The sequence below is a fragment of the Cynoglossus semilaevis genome, chromosome 2 (genome assembly GCF_000523025.1).
Source record: "Cynoglossus semilaevis isolate Cse_v1.0 chromosome 2, Cse_v1.0, whole genome shotgun sequence".
NCBI classification, from domain to species: Eukaryota; Metazoa; Chordata; class Actinopteri; order Pleuronectiformes; family Cynoglossidae; genus Cynoglossus; species Cynoglossus semilaevis.
Genome location: NC_024308.1, coordinates 3,657,348 through 3,671,173, shown reverse-complemented (window position 1 = coordinate 3,671,173; position 13,826 = coordinate 3,657,348). Strand labels below are relative to the sequence as shown.

At 39.0% G+C, this 13,826-nt stretch overlaps 1 long non-coding RNA gene across 1 annotated transcript in view; it reads right to left on the bottom strand.

Annotated features, from left to right (window-relative positions):
- Positions 1-1,873: 1,873 nt before the first annotated feature.
- Positions 1,874-13,826, bottom strand: part of LOC112488401 (uncharacterized) — a 19,567-nt gene continuing 7,614 nt past the window's right edge. Inside the window, exons 3-4 of the long non-coding RNA XR_003052421.1 lie at positions 12,029-12,072; positions 1,874-4,990 (exon numbers count right to left, since the gene is read on the bottom strand). This is a non-coding gene — a long non-coding RNA (uncharacterized LOC112488401). The remainder of the gene's footprint in view (positions 4,991-12,028; positions 12,073-13,826) is intronic.

Sequence of the window (13,826 nt, the reverse complement as noted above, 5' to 3'; positions counted from 1 at the left end):
AAATCTTTTCAAAATAATTCTTAATAATATATCATTTATGAAAGGAAACAGATGCTAGGCCATACGTAAGGGTTTGGTAGCAGTGAAGGTTAACCCACCATTCCAAAAATGTTTTGAAACATTGAGTGGTACTTTTGGTATTCCTGGAATCAAAGAACCATCTCACTGGAAAGCCCCCTCAGTTTAACAGCTGAAGAGGTTTTTCTGCAGCTGCTGCTTCACTTTAATGTCATTCCAACTGTCTTTAATCTGGCACTGTCCGAGTATAAAAGAAGGAAACACCCAAGGCTTAGTATTTGCAAGCGAGCAAGACTTGTCAGTTTAATAACAAACTCTTTCAGCAAGACATCAAGTACTTTAGACCTGTGATTATCTACTGCCAAAAACATTTCTGTGCGTAGAAGCTGCAGTCAGACTGTACTTCTGAATGTACGTGACCTTCACATACTTAGGGAATATTGCACTAGTAACCGGAGACCACAATACTGTAATAAATCTGAACATGGCAACTGTAAGAAAACATCAAAACTGTTTTATGCCAAGATAAAACACATAGCTATGTAGTTGTAGAACAATAAAACCAGTCCAACTCTCCGGTTGGTTATTCAGTCTAGCCTCTACGCTGCTAAATACCTTGACCCAGATTAACACCACATCCTGTAAATGCTGATTTCACCACAACAAGCTCTACTGTATAGAGGTATTTAGTCACTTGGAGGCTGAATACCAAGATTCCCAGCATTCAGTTACAACATAAGTCGTTTAAAGGTCTTTAGAAAGTCAAGCCAGTCCAGTTGCCAACGATAGGATAAAATGACCTGGATGACTGAGAACCAACACAGACGAGATGTTTGGCCTGCCTGCAGTGCAGATGTCCTTCTACTGAAAAGCATTTGCCACATCATGGGGGGTGAGGAGGGGTCTGACAACAGACAGTGAAAAAGACTTACCTTAAAAACTGTAATGCTTAATATTAATGAAATCTATCATTTTATTTTGTTTGACATTAGTTCAAAAACATATTCATCTTATGATAAATAAAAGTTTAAATCCACTCCCATTTTTTGCATAAAAACATAGGACTCAGATGCATTAATCACTTGTGGAAGAAATGATTAGGGTTTTTCCTAGAGTAACCCAATGCTGTGAGGACTATGGCGTGGCAGCATAGCCTACTTTTAAAAACCACATACAGGTCAGGTCACATCAATGTTTGATTTATAGCACAATTGCCTGCGAGACTTAAGCTCTGTCCGTTGTCTTCTTGCCACCGTGCGAGCAGGAAGGTATGTGGGAAAAGGGGGGGCCTAGAAAAACGTAATTTTTTTTTAAACCCTTATAATGAACAGTTACAGTGAAAATAGTTATGCTGTGTAATAGCATCGTGACATGACTGGATAATAACTGAATTACACAGTTACATAATATCCTGGTGCCAACTCACAAGGTCCGTCTGACAGGAAGTGCTTTATGCAACCCTGAGATATTACAAAATACTGTTCAGTTTGACTGGTACGACGGAAGGGTAATAATCATTTAATTTTAATGAGAAGGATTTTATCAAATTTATCCTTTAAGGGCTTTTGGTCAAAACACTTCGAGGATGCAGTAATCTCAACACGCTAATTACTATTGTGGGCAGCATCTCTGATTTCTGTTCCTTCTGTTAGATAACAGATTATTAATGTACAGTGGTCTCGCTCCTATCGCGGTAGTTGCGTTCTAAGACCCACCCGCAAAATAGAGGCGAATTATTTATTTCCCACCGCAAAAAGGGAAAAATCGCAAAATAGAGGCGAATTATTTATTACATTATTTACATTTAAATTTACATAATTATAGGCACAGTATAATGGTTGTTATTATAGGCACAGTATAATGGTTGTGTAATCGTTCGCAAATGAGCTTATCCCCATTTCAAAACGAGTGTCTTTTAGTTTATTTTTTGCTATATTTCGCAATATATCGAACATTTCGCGAGATCGGAATTTTAAGAAAATCTGCGATATCGTTTAGATATACGTATATTTACACTTTCATTAAAATTCATTTAACACAACAGATATTACATTCTTAGCACCCTCTACAGGGCAAGAAGGGGAACTAGGTGCAAGTAGTTTTGTAAAATATTATCAGAATTGATACATAGAACACCTTCTACACGCCCTATTTTTCAAAATGTCATGTAAAGTGTGCATGCTTTGGAAGCGAAGAATGTTAAAGCAATATTTTACAGACAACAAAATCGAATGCAAAGTTTCAGCATGGTTCAAATTAGATGACATCAGAAGGAAACGTTTTGCGAGAATCACTGCACCACAGCTAACATAAAAGCACTCATTGTTATGGCCGTTCCTGGGACCAACATTTTGACAAACAGGGGCTCACATGAGTTAACACATGCACATGCACTAACATGAGCCACAGTGAACGAGCAGCCAGACCGGTTACCAAAACAAAGAAAAGAGAAGGCCAGATCACAGCACACATGGAGGGAGTGTGACTTCACTTTTACTGTAACTGCACAATACTCCACACTGACTGAGATAATTGTTTCTAAATAATGTTTACCGGTTTCCAAAGCAAAGCGGTGAGGTCGACAAATCACATCTCGCAGAGAAGGGGGTGTGACCATGTTCTCACCGCCGCTGTGCAATATACAGTAGTCACATGGAAAATCAGTACCACTGTGGATTCAATTGTGTCAAGATTGCAAGTAGCTTTTTACTTAGCAACTATTCGTTTTCACTTCTTTCTAAACAGACATAGAAACACCTCAGTGGAAAAACAATATTGCAACATCAGCCTCAACAAGCCCCACTATACTTAGAATCCCTCCTTTAGCAGCGGGCTGCGCGTGGGCTTTCCCAGCTCCAGCCCAAGTATTTGCGTAGCTGGCTGTGTTTATTTGCTCTGGTCTGAGGGTGAAGACTAGCAGGCTGTGCTGAGGCGCGTCAGTGAAATGTGCCGGGTCCACTTTCGATTTAACCACTGCGTTAACAAGACCTGCCTTGTGTTGTCTGTATTCTGGAGCCTGGCGTCCTGGTCAGTGGTCACTTTCAGAAGCCCAACCTGAGAGACCTCTGGCCTTTAGCAAAGCGTTGTGGGGTCCAAAAGTGCACGATCAACAAACAAGAGGACCAAACATCACTCAGCACTTGTTAAAAAAATAGCTTCCCTTGAGGAAAGGACACAAGGGGTTGGTTCAGGCAACTGGGCAAGCCTGAAATGGGGATAATAAAATGTGCATGTGAACCGTGTGCATGGTCAAAAGTTTATTAGGCTGCTTTTCCACAAAAACACACATCTGCTTGTTTGTGTTGACCCGGGTCATTTATTTCTCAGTGTCTGACGACTAATAAAAGAAAGTGTTAAAGTAAAGTTTTATTTTTATTTTAAAGTTTTATTACCGTCACGTGTCTGCGTCTAAAGATGAACCTCTGCCTCTTTTTATTTTTGGCCAAAAATATACTGAAATAGAGAACAAGCTGAAAGGTAACGTCTAGCGTATTTTGAGAACCTTTTTGAGCTACTGCTGACTCCTACATGTTATTGTGATTTATTTATTAATTATTCATGAATTTAATATTTTCAAAAATACTTTCAGAACAGAGGTATTCAACTGGAGGTTTACGTCCCCAAGGATGTACTGGAAGATGTGAGATGAGAGAGCGAGAGAGAGAGAGAGAGATGAAGAGATAAAGAGGGACAGAATTCCAAAGAGACTCAGAAACCAAAGGAAGGCTCAGAGTGATAGGATGCAAAGAATCAGTGTGGGAATATTTGTCTGGAAAATGCTAGGAAACAAGTGAAGCTGTGGCAGATTTTATGTTTTGTTTTGTTTTGTTTTTTTTACTGTCTCTCATTTAATTCTTCTGATATTCTGTCATGAAGCCTCAACACGACATAAGGAAGGAATTTAAATGTTGTTGCCTGTTATTACTGTACATTACAGTAATTTGCAGTCACTTAGACCCAGTCTGCCTGTTTGTTCTTGACCAGATACTTATCAGTCAGTGCATAAATTGATTTATGATGGCGATGCATGACTGTGTGTGTGAGTGTGACAGAGAGAGTGGGAGCGAGAGAGAGAGAGAGAGAGAGAGAGTGAATCCCCCAACTACAAACCCACACACCCTCAGATATGTATGTGTGTTTACTGATGTTTTCATGCGCCATCTTCTCCCACTTGTCACTGCCTGTTGGCAGATTATATTTCATCCCTTCACACTTCTTCGTGGCCAGTAGAACGGGTTGATTTAAGCAGCAGAAACAGTCACTTATCTTCCTCTCCTCCCCCGGAGGACAGATTCCAGAAAACAGAATTGTGTTCATGTGACTGGCTGCAGGGCTGCAGCTAAGGTTCACATCAGGGCAGTGATGAGTCTGACATGAGGAGGTACCGAAGGTGATTTACGCAGATATTTATGAAGACTCCGGTGTGTGGTTACTAAAGCAGGGTGAATTTGTTTAGCCCAAATAATTCTGGACAGATGCCAGATGTCTACAATATATATACAGTTATCCCTCACCTATCACAGCACTTACGTTCTAAGACCCACACCGAAATGGGAAAAATAGAAACGAGATAGTTATTATATTATTTACACATATATATATATATATTTGTTGGGTGGTGAAGTTTTGTACAACCTAAGTGAATACTCCTTATCCTTTGTTTCCTGATTCCTATCTTATCCTGATGACGAAGCACTTTACACCACTGATTGTGCCATTTATTTACCCTCTGACAGCAAGAGGGGCAAGTTCCGTTTGATTTTGACGCATCAAACCATCATTCAAAATGTTGAAATCAGGTCAAACATGACAGCTGGTACCCCAGCCTCAAAAGAAACCTGTTAAAATGACTGACAGCTCTGTTACACGGAACTTGATGAGGCAAAAAAAAAGAAGCAAGTTGTGACTTGGTGGTGCAGAAGACGACAGCCAGAGCTCCAAACAGCGCCTGCAGTGGTCTAAGTGTTCAGACCTAAATGGTGCAGAAACAGCAGAAAATGAGTCGTAACTTAGCTCTGCCATCCATAAAACCATCTTTGTTCACAGCCTGTTGCATGTCTATAAAAAACAATTTCTTTATTGGTTAACTTGATAAAATGTTTTCTATGAAATTAGTTATCACAAATGCTCGATCTGTGTTTGTTTGATTGCACAACAGCTTATTTGGAATTAGAGTCAAGCAGCATTTGAATGACTCATTGTATTTTTAGAGAAGATCTCTTCAAAGAAATTATGTGGAAAAGACAACTTTTTAAACAAGTATTTGGAAAAGGGATTGACCAAATTCCCTGTAAAAAACAAATTAGGAGCGATGCGTTAACCTTGAAATCCCTGTGATTGACTGATAATTCAGGGAACAAAATTTCATTTGATCAGTCGTGATTGCGTCCATTGATCTAATTAGTCTTGGCTAAGGCACCAACTGATAAAGTTCAATAACAAAACATTTCTCCTTCCGTGTTACTGTGAGACTCTCGGCTGACTTTGTCGGCAGTAGTCATAGAAACAGTGTTTGTGGAAATAAGAGGGGAGATAAAGTGGTGTGTGTTCAGCTTCATTTCATTCCACCTTCATCAGCTGCTCGTAAAAATGCCTTCTCAATAGGTCGGTCATCACATTCACCGTGACTCATGCCTCGCCTGAGGAAAGCCAGATTTTAGATGCAGACAGTCACTGAGAATAACGTTTGTAATGTAGGGCTACTGTTTCAACACAACACCGTCACTTGTGTTTAAAAAAAAAAAAAAGAGCTTTTTTCTAGTTCAAGTTAAAGATAGTAATTCGTAGTATTTTGATAAGGTAAATTCATCAAAGAATCAAGAACAAGACTGATGTCACTGTGTTAATATGTCAGAAAAACAGCTGAACCTAATTCATACAACACTGATGGGAGACTCGTTAAAAAAGAACCATGACCTGTACGTCATCCAAAAATACTCCCCGTCTTCTGAGAATCACCTTATCAAAGGGTTCAGCACAACAGAAATCCCAACTTCAAATGCTGTTAAAGTGAATCCAGCAGGAAACACAAATGAAGTTTCATCTGAGTTTGGCTGAACTCCACACAGCCTGGATCTCAATATCGTCAAATCTGTTTGGAATTACCTGCACAGGGAGCAGGTCAAAAAGCAATCAACATCTAAAGAGGAGTTCCGGAATGTTCTTCCAAAGGCTTGGAAAGTTATTCCTGGGGATAACCTGAACATTTTTTCAATGTGTTCATGTTCTCAGAGAAAACAATGTGCTTCAAATTTCACATTAATTGCAAAGATATAGTTTCAACCAGAAGAAAAGATGATCCTCTGAAAAGTCTGGCTCATTTTTTTTTTTTTTTTTGTAGTCTTATACAACAGCTGAACGAGTCAACCCTTGAATCGGTCCATATGATCAGAGAACAGAGTACAGAACAGATCAGATCAGAACAAGATATGATAAGACAGGATATGATGAGGTAGAAAAACTGAACTTCATCCTTCAAATACAAAGGTTTGAGGGGAGGGGAGAGGAGGAGGGGGCTCAACATGGTAGGAACTGTGCACGTAGGGAAACCATTTAAGTATCTAGTTTAAATGTCATTAGTGAATTGATTTTATATATATATATACACTGTATGTATATATACTGGGGAGCTGCGTCAGTTTTGGTGTCCTTTGACCTGCCAGGACAGAATAACTTATTTTCTTAATTGCTGGTCTTGATGAGTCCCAGAGACGCAGCGGGCTGTCGGACGCCTGGAAGGTTGATATGCGTGTTGTTGCAGCTCCAAAATTACCCTTTCAGGTTGTTTTCCATATAAGATGGCTAGAGTTAGTCATGTGTTTGTCACTCCAAGAATCAGTCAGTCTGGTAACACCACTGTGAGTGTGTGAACTAATGTATTCACAGGTGTCAGTCTGCTGTTTTATTTATTGAGTTAAAACATAAGCAGTTCACCTTTCAGATATGAGTTTTGGAATGATTGATAGAACTATACCAAGAACTTATATTTGGCATCTGTTTCTAATAGTTTGCTAACAAACATAAATTAAATTAGCGGGTGTCTTTAATCCTCTTATCTACTTCCACACAGTTATACCAAGGTGAGAATACAATGTCAACAGCGACAAGTATGGGCCACGATCTGGAGGAGTGGTTAGCGCTCTTGCCTTACAGCAAACAGTGTTTCTGAGTAAAGTTTGGTGTGGTTGTTGTCCTGGTACTGCAGGTTCTGCTACAGTCCAAAGACGTTTGATCGAGATCGAGAGATAGAAAATAAACCAATGGCAATGCAAGTATAGATCAAGTCACAATTAGGCTGCTATGGGTGAGTAATGGTGGAGGGATGTTAGTGTCACCAAACTGAGCCTCACTTCACTGCCACTGTCTATACTGTACAGCATTGTTTCCCAAAGACTGGGTTGCGACCCTCAGGTGGGTCACAAGAGATTTGTTTTTTGGGGGGGACGTCTCACATCTTGTTTCTCAGGAGTTTATGAATAATGTCTATTGACTTGGGTCATAAAGGTTTGTGACTTTTAAAATATGTGTCCCCAGAAAAAAAAAGTTTGTGAAACACTGCTGTACAGTGTGTATTCATGCTGGGAACGTCCATCCCTCCACGCTCCATCTTCCAACAAAGCTTTAAACGTTTCAAACGACTTAGACACCAGAACTCCGTCTAATGGAGCAGGTTTACATCGCTGACTTGCAGAATAAATTTGCAGCAGCTGCACATTTCTGCAGTGTCAGTATCGACATCAATCCCTGACGAAGGTTTCCAGCCTCTTGTTCAATCTATGCCACTAAGAAATCACGGCACGTCTGAAGGACAGAGGGAGTCCATCCAAGTGCTAGAAGATGATCCAGTCAACAGTATAATATTCAATATTACGATTTGCCACTACTGATATATATATATATATATATATACACATACATACATATATATATAAGATAGCTAAATGTTTTAGCTAAACAACGCTTCACAGAGAAAAACGTAAACTTTAAGTCATCCTGCATCGTATCTACCGTTGCCAACAGTGTTAATGATATGATGTTTGTTATGGTTATGTTTTGTTAATGTATACACGTTAATGTATAGTGATGTTAATAAGTTTATTGTATGTGTGTTTGATGTTTTATATGTACCGATGTATCCTGTTTTACCTGGCCTGGTATTAATGACACGTAGCAGCAAGTTAATGCAGCTCTAATTATTTATAATTATATACAGCCTCAGTGAAAATAACCAATAAATCAAATGTAATTACAATATAAGTCGTTGACATTTGGAATTTTCTAAATGTCAGCTGTGATTTCAGTGGAGTTTGTCATTAACAATGCAGCGTGACTGCTTTCTTCTGGACTTAATTCTCTGTATTTTTTTTTTCTTCCCATCTCTGTCATGTCAACTCAAATGAATCCAACACGGAGCTGATGAAAAGGTGAATAAATGAGGGCGGAGTTGACTGCCTTTCTTTGAGATTTGTTTTCCATCAGTTACCTGACATCCTCACAAATATTTCCCACCGTATGTGGCAGGATATTGGCACCGGCCGAGTCCTTTGATAGGGAATTACATAAACAATCTGTCGTCAAGTCTTTCATTCTTCCGAGGATTTGTTGTGATCAGTTTTATTTTTTCTATTTTCGCTGCTTTTAAATCATCCTTGATGAAACTACTTGACGAAACATGTCTCAAAGAGCTTTGTTTAGAGAGTTAAAAATGTAATCATTCTGATAACGTCCTGTTGTAAATTGTTTTATTTACAAAACAAAATACAACTTATTATTATAATTAGTTTGCATAACTCTTGACCTGGGTTAAGACATAAGACAAAAAACCTGGGTTTTATGAAAACACCCCTTGGAATTTGACATTAGAAAAGGGTCACAAAGCTATCTGAGTTATTAGTTATTCTTACTGACGCTCTGTAATGGATGGACGGATGGATGGATGGATGGATGGATGGTTGGATGGACATGATGTTTTCTAAATTGCATTCTTGCCTACAGCTCTTTCTGAAGGCATGAGCGGTTGAAGGTGAAATTAGAGTAAACGTTTTCTTCCTCTGTAATTTATTTAAGGTGTAATTATCGTGTAATCAACTCTAACATGAGAATCTTCGTTCACGCCAGAGGCTGGTTGTGTCCTGATCGTGCAGTGTGACTTTCTCCACTTGTGTGTCTTTTGAGTCACTCCTGACTCCTGAGTGGATGGACTGGTGGCTCACAGAGAGGAGTGGCGGCGTCTCTCCTGTGACTGTGACTCTGATGGGAAACACCAGCAGGTACGTCCTTGACGCAGGCTTTCACGGCCACGCCAGGTTTGTGGCTGGTGAAAATCTTTGATATAATATAATGATAATTAAACGTCAACGAGACGTCGCTCCCTGTTGAACAGGGATTGGCTGACTACTGTGAGATTTGAACGCCTTTTATTCATAAAACAAAAATTCTGTGGGAATGGAAATCCGTGTGACAATAATTTTTTTTTTCCTACTTGATTTGTAGCCTCGATTTAGATTTTTATTTGGTCTTTATAAGCTTGTTAAGTCATGACCCAATTTGTGTAAAAAATACCTTTGGAATTATGGCCCCCAAAAAGTTGACAATACGACACATATTCATATGTTTTTAGGTTTTCACAGTATATTGAGTGTCGGCCAACTTGCTTAAAAAGAAAATGGGGAAAAACATAACTTTTGATTTTTTTAAACAATGTTACATTGCTGTAGTTTAGGTCTCACTTCATTCCAATGTTGTATAGTTATATTGTCAAAGTTACTGCTGTGTTGTTGTTTTTTTGTTGTTCCTGAAACCATTTTGGTATTTAGGCTATTTGTGCTAACTAAAGGGTTTGAAACTTTTTTTTTTTCTGGAAAGACACAATGTCCTTTGTCACGCTACAAAAGTAAACAGGTTGTGAAGTTCAGTCAGTTCAGTCAGTGACGTAAAAGCTGAGGTTGCTTATAGGCAAATGTTTTGGTGGTAACAGTTACTTAACACACGCACACACACACACACACACACACATATATATATATATATATATATATATAAAGACCATTAATATTTTTTACAGTAATATTTTTTACTTAAATCCTAGTAATTACAGTCAAGATTTTCAGTCTTCTCTGGGATTTTGATTCTTTTATAACTGGGATATATTTGAAGGTGAGATGGAGATTAACTGAACTACATCTCTCTAAAATCTATATGGTTTACCATCACAGACACTAAAAGATGATAATTTGAGGGAGTTTTAAGACAGTACAGCTAAAAAAAAAAAAATCAACGTTGTAGGAAACACTCGGCGAGCCAAAGAAGCTCCTCTGGTGCTGCCTGTCTCACAGTAGGATGCACCTGGCAACATTGTTGGGTTTAGAATAATCTCACAGGATGCTGCTTCCTCTTCCTTGTAGCACACACTGTGACCATCACTGGACGCTAGCGGTTTGATCGCAACAATGTTCTAGTTTCTTTAAATTCCCCACATCGTGCAGCTCCTTTATATCAATCCGTCCATGACGTGCTCAGGTAGCTCACGGGCACGAAGAGGAGGCGTGGCAGCATCTGTTTTTTTAATTCTGATTCTGATGGGAAACATCAGCAGTTACTTGACAGATTTTAAAGCCTCTCGTAAATATCCTCCACACCGCCTGTCAGCTTATTGGCAGATAAAGAATCCTTTGATATTACAACCACCTGGCACTGACTCCTCTTTTTTGCAAACCACCAGTTGTGCCACGCACTGTATGTGTCACACATATCCAGCTGATTACTCACGAGTGCGGTAAACAGACGCGGCCACAAGGTGTCCTCGATGAGCGGTGGAACGATAATCAACCTAGACGTGGGTGCGCACACGTGCACGCGCGCTGTGTGAGAACATGATGCATGTGCGCGTGTGTCATATATAACCTGTGAACACGTGTCAGTATCGGTGGGTGTGGCGGTCAAAGGTGTGACCGCGTGCTGAACTGTTTACCCACACCTGAGGAGTAAAACTCCAAGTTTAAGAAGAAGAAAAAAAAAGAACCTCAGCCCAGTGGTTCGCCTGGTCCCAAGGTGAACTTAGGAATCATGTATACCCCAGTGGACATATTTAGACCTAGTTGCTGTAATCAAATAAGCAGTAAAATGTCCAAAACAAACCCGTACCTGTGTCGTGGTGGTGCATCTAAGGCTAGGCCTCCAGGATTTACTTTTCCAACTTGTGCTAAATCAACTCGAGAGCAGCTTGTTGACTGGAATAAAAGGGGCCATTTGTTTGTCACGCTTACTGGCCTTAACGTCATGTGGCTGAGTGTCAAACCTCATGGTGAAACAAGGTACACAGAAGGGACGTGGGGGTCGGAGGGGTTATTTATAGGGGTGTGCTGCAACGCTTATCAGGAGAAAACAACACTGAGAAAACCACGTGTCATCCTGTATTAACAGATATAAAGTCAAGTCAAGTTCACCGACCTTTACTCTATAAAAACAGTTGCCTCTTTCATTCCCACTCTGCACCATTCTGTACATACCTCAGAGGTATGTGGTGGAAGAATACTTGATGACAGATTTTTTATTTTTTTTTAAGTTTGCAACAGTTACATAAACACGTAGAATACTCTCTTTGATATTATGCCCTGTAGGGGTTGCTATAAACGCACTTTTCTGAAATTCCCCAGTCCGTTCATTTAACATTAAAGGACGTTTCCCTACTAAATATATGAGAAATACACCATGTTGTTGGTGCATGAAACTATAATTTTAATTTGATTTTTTTTTTCAAAGTGATAATGTAAAGACACATCACTCGGTTTTTCACATGCATTATTAGTTAGATGGCACAAGACAAGTTAAGGGATAGTGAAGAGTTTTTAAAATAAATAAATAAATATCAAAAAAATATTCAAACTAGTCAAAAGAAAAAAAAAGTTCAGAAACTACTTTAATCTGTAAGGCAGAAATATATATTAAATCCATTAAATTTCTACAACTTAATATTCCACAGTTACTGTAATGAAGAGCATCTAATACTTACAGTACAGCAGAGGTTCTTGCGACTCCTACGGGAGCTTCGGGGTACTGCAGGACGGAATAATGAAAGTTTTCAGTTGATAAAACTATTTTCATTTATTTTTAAAATTTTTCCACACAAATCTAACATATTGCAGTGAATTAAAAAAATAGAGAAATGCAACATTCAACGACATACTGTTTATAGTCAAATGTCTCTCCATCAGTTTGGGGGTCTTTGGCTTGGGAAAAATCTTAAGAACCCCCGACTAACAAAGTCATATAATGTGGATAAATAGGCTAAAATATGACCTGAAAGCATTTTAAGGTAGAATTTCCAGCCATAAGAGTAACTTTTGAAAAAGATATTTTGGGCCACGTGACACCTGTGCCAAGATCAGCCTCAAATCCAGATTGTTTTAATATAACTGATAATAAAACATGTTGCAGAAAATATGTACAAATAATTGAGTTCAAATAGTTTTCTTTTTAAAAATAAGGATTGGAATTGCTATTGCAGGTGTGCATGTTAAGTGAGACATTCCATTCTACATACTTTGACCCATTTTTCCCCCTGAACACACTTCGGCACAACTGTGATTCATCTTGTCCACAGCACATGGGAGACTCAAGAGTATTTCTGTTGTCAAAAATCAGGTACAGTAAATCTTTCCTAGAAACAGTCTGGTCGGGCAGTGAGCTCAAGAAGACCAAGAGAACAGCACCACCTACAGTAACTCCACATCCATCAGAGCAGAAAGCTCATATTCTGGCTGACAGACAGGTAGTTTCTCTGCAGAGCCGCCCGGACGGAAAACCATTGGAATTCAGACCTATCAAATGACCGCATACATGCCGTTCAACATTCCGATGTTATATAGTGAGTGTGTGAGTTACAGCCATACTGTTGGCTGAATCATTTCAGGGAAATCTATTCCATTTTAGGACCCAGTTTATTTTTATTTTTTTACATGTAATCTATTTATTTCTTCTTTCTTCTTTTTTAGGTTTATCCATTAAAAGAAAATGCTGAATAATCTCTATTTGCTTAAATCTTCTGGTGTTTTCTGGCTCTTTGAGAACTGTTTTAACTCAACCACTGATGGTGTGAAACTAACTGCAAATACCATAAAACACCCATTCAGGGCCACTATATTCTTCCCTATGAATCATTGCTATTCATCAGTAAAGAACAGTGGGGCTTTATCTAATCTGTGCACGTCGTCATACCACGCTGGCAGTATGAGTAGGCCTGGATGCTGGTCGCATGTTGCCCAGAAGAAAAACAACTATGTTTGTCCCTGTGAGACCAAAAATGCAGCTTTCACCAGCTAAAGGGATTTTTTTGGTTGTTGTTGTTCTTAAAACTCAAGGGAAAAAAAGGAGGAAAATGGCCCTGGGTGATGATTCACATCCTAAAAGCAGTTTTATGGAGGATTTAAGGGAAAAGAAGACATAAAAACCCAACCCAGAGCAACAGGAAACAGCGAGGCAGACAACAGGGTGGTTTAATGACGGAGAACGTGGTTTGCTGCATATTTCAGGACACATTTGCTTTTAGTTAAACACATACAGTAGGCTATTTTTTTAATGGTTTTTCAACCTGAGCATTAATAAATGACTGGCTGCTCGGTCACTACTGAGATACAATAATCTTTTCCATTCTTTCTTTCTTTTTTCAAAAACACGGTTTGGATGGTTTGGACAAGGCCACAATGAAATTTTGTCTACGTTTATATCCTGGGAATGGTTTTCCATACATGAATAAATAGGTTTAACTTTGTTCATAATTAATATCTAGTTCCTAAGTTTAGATGAGCTTA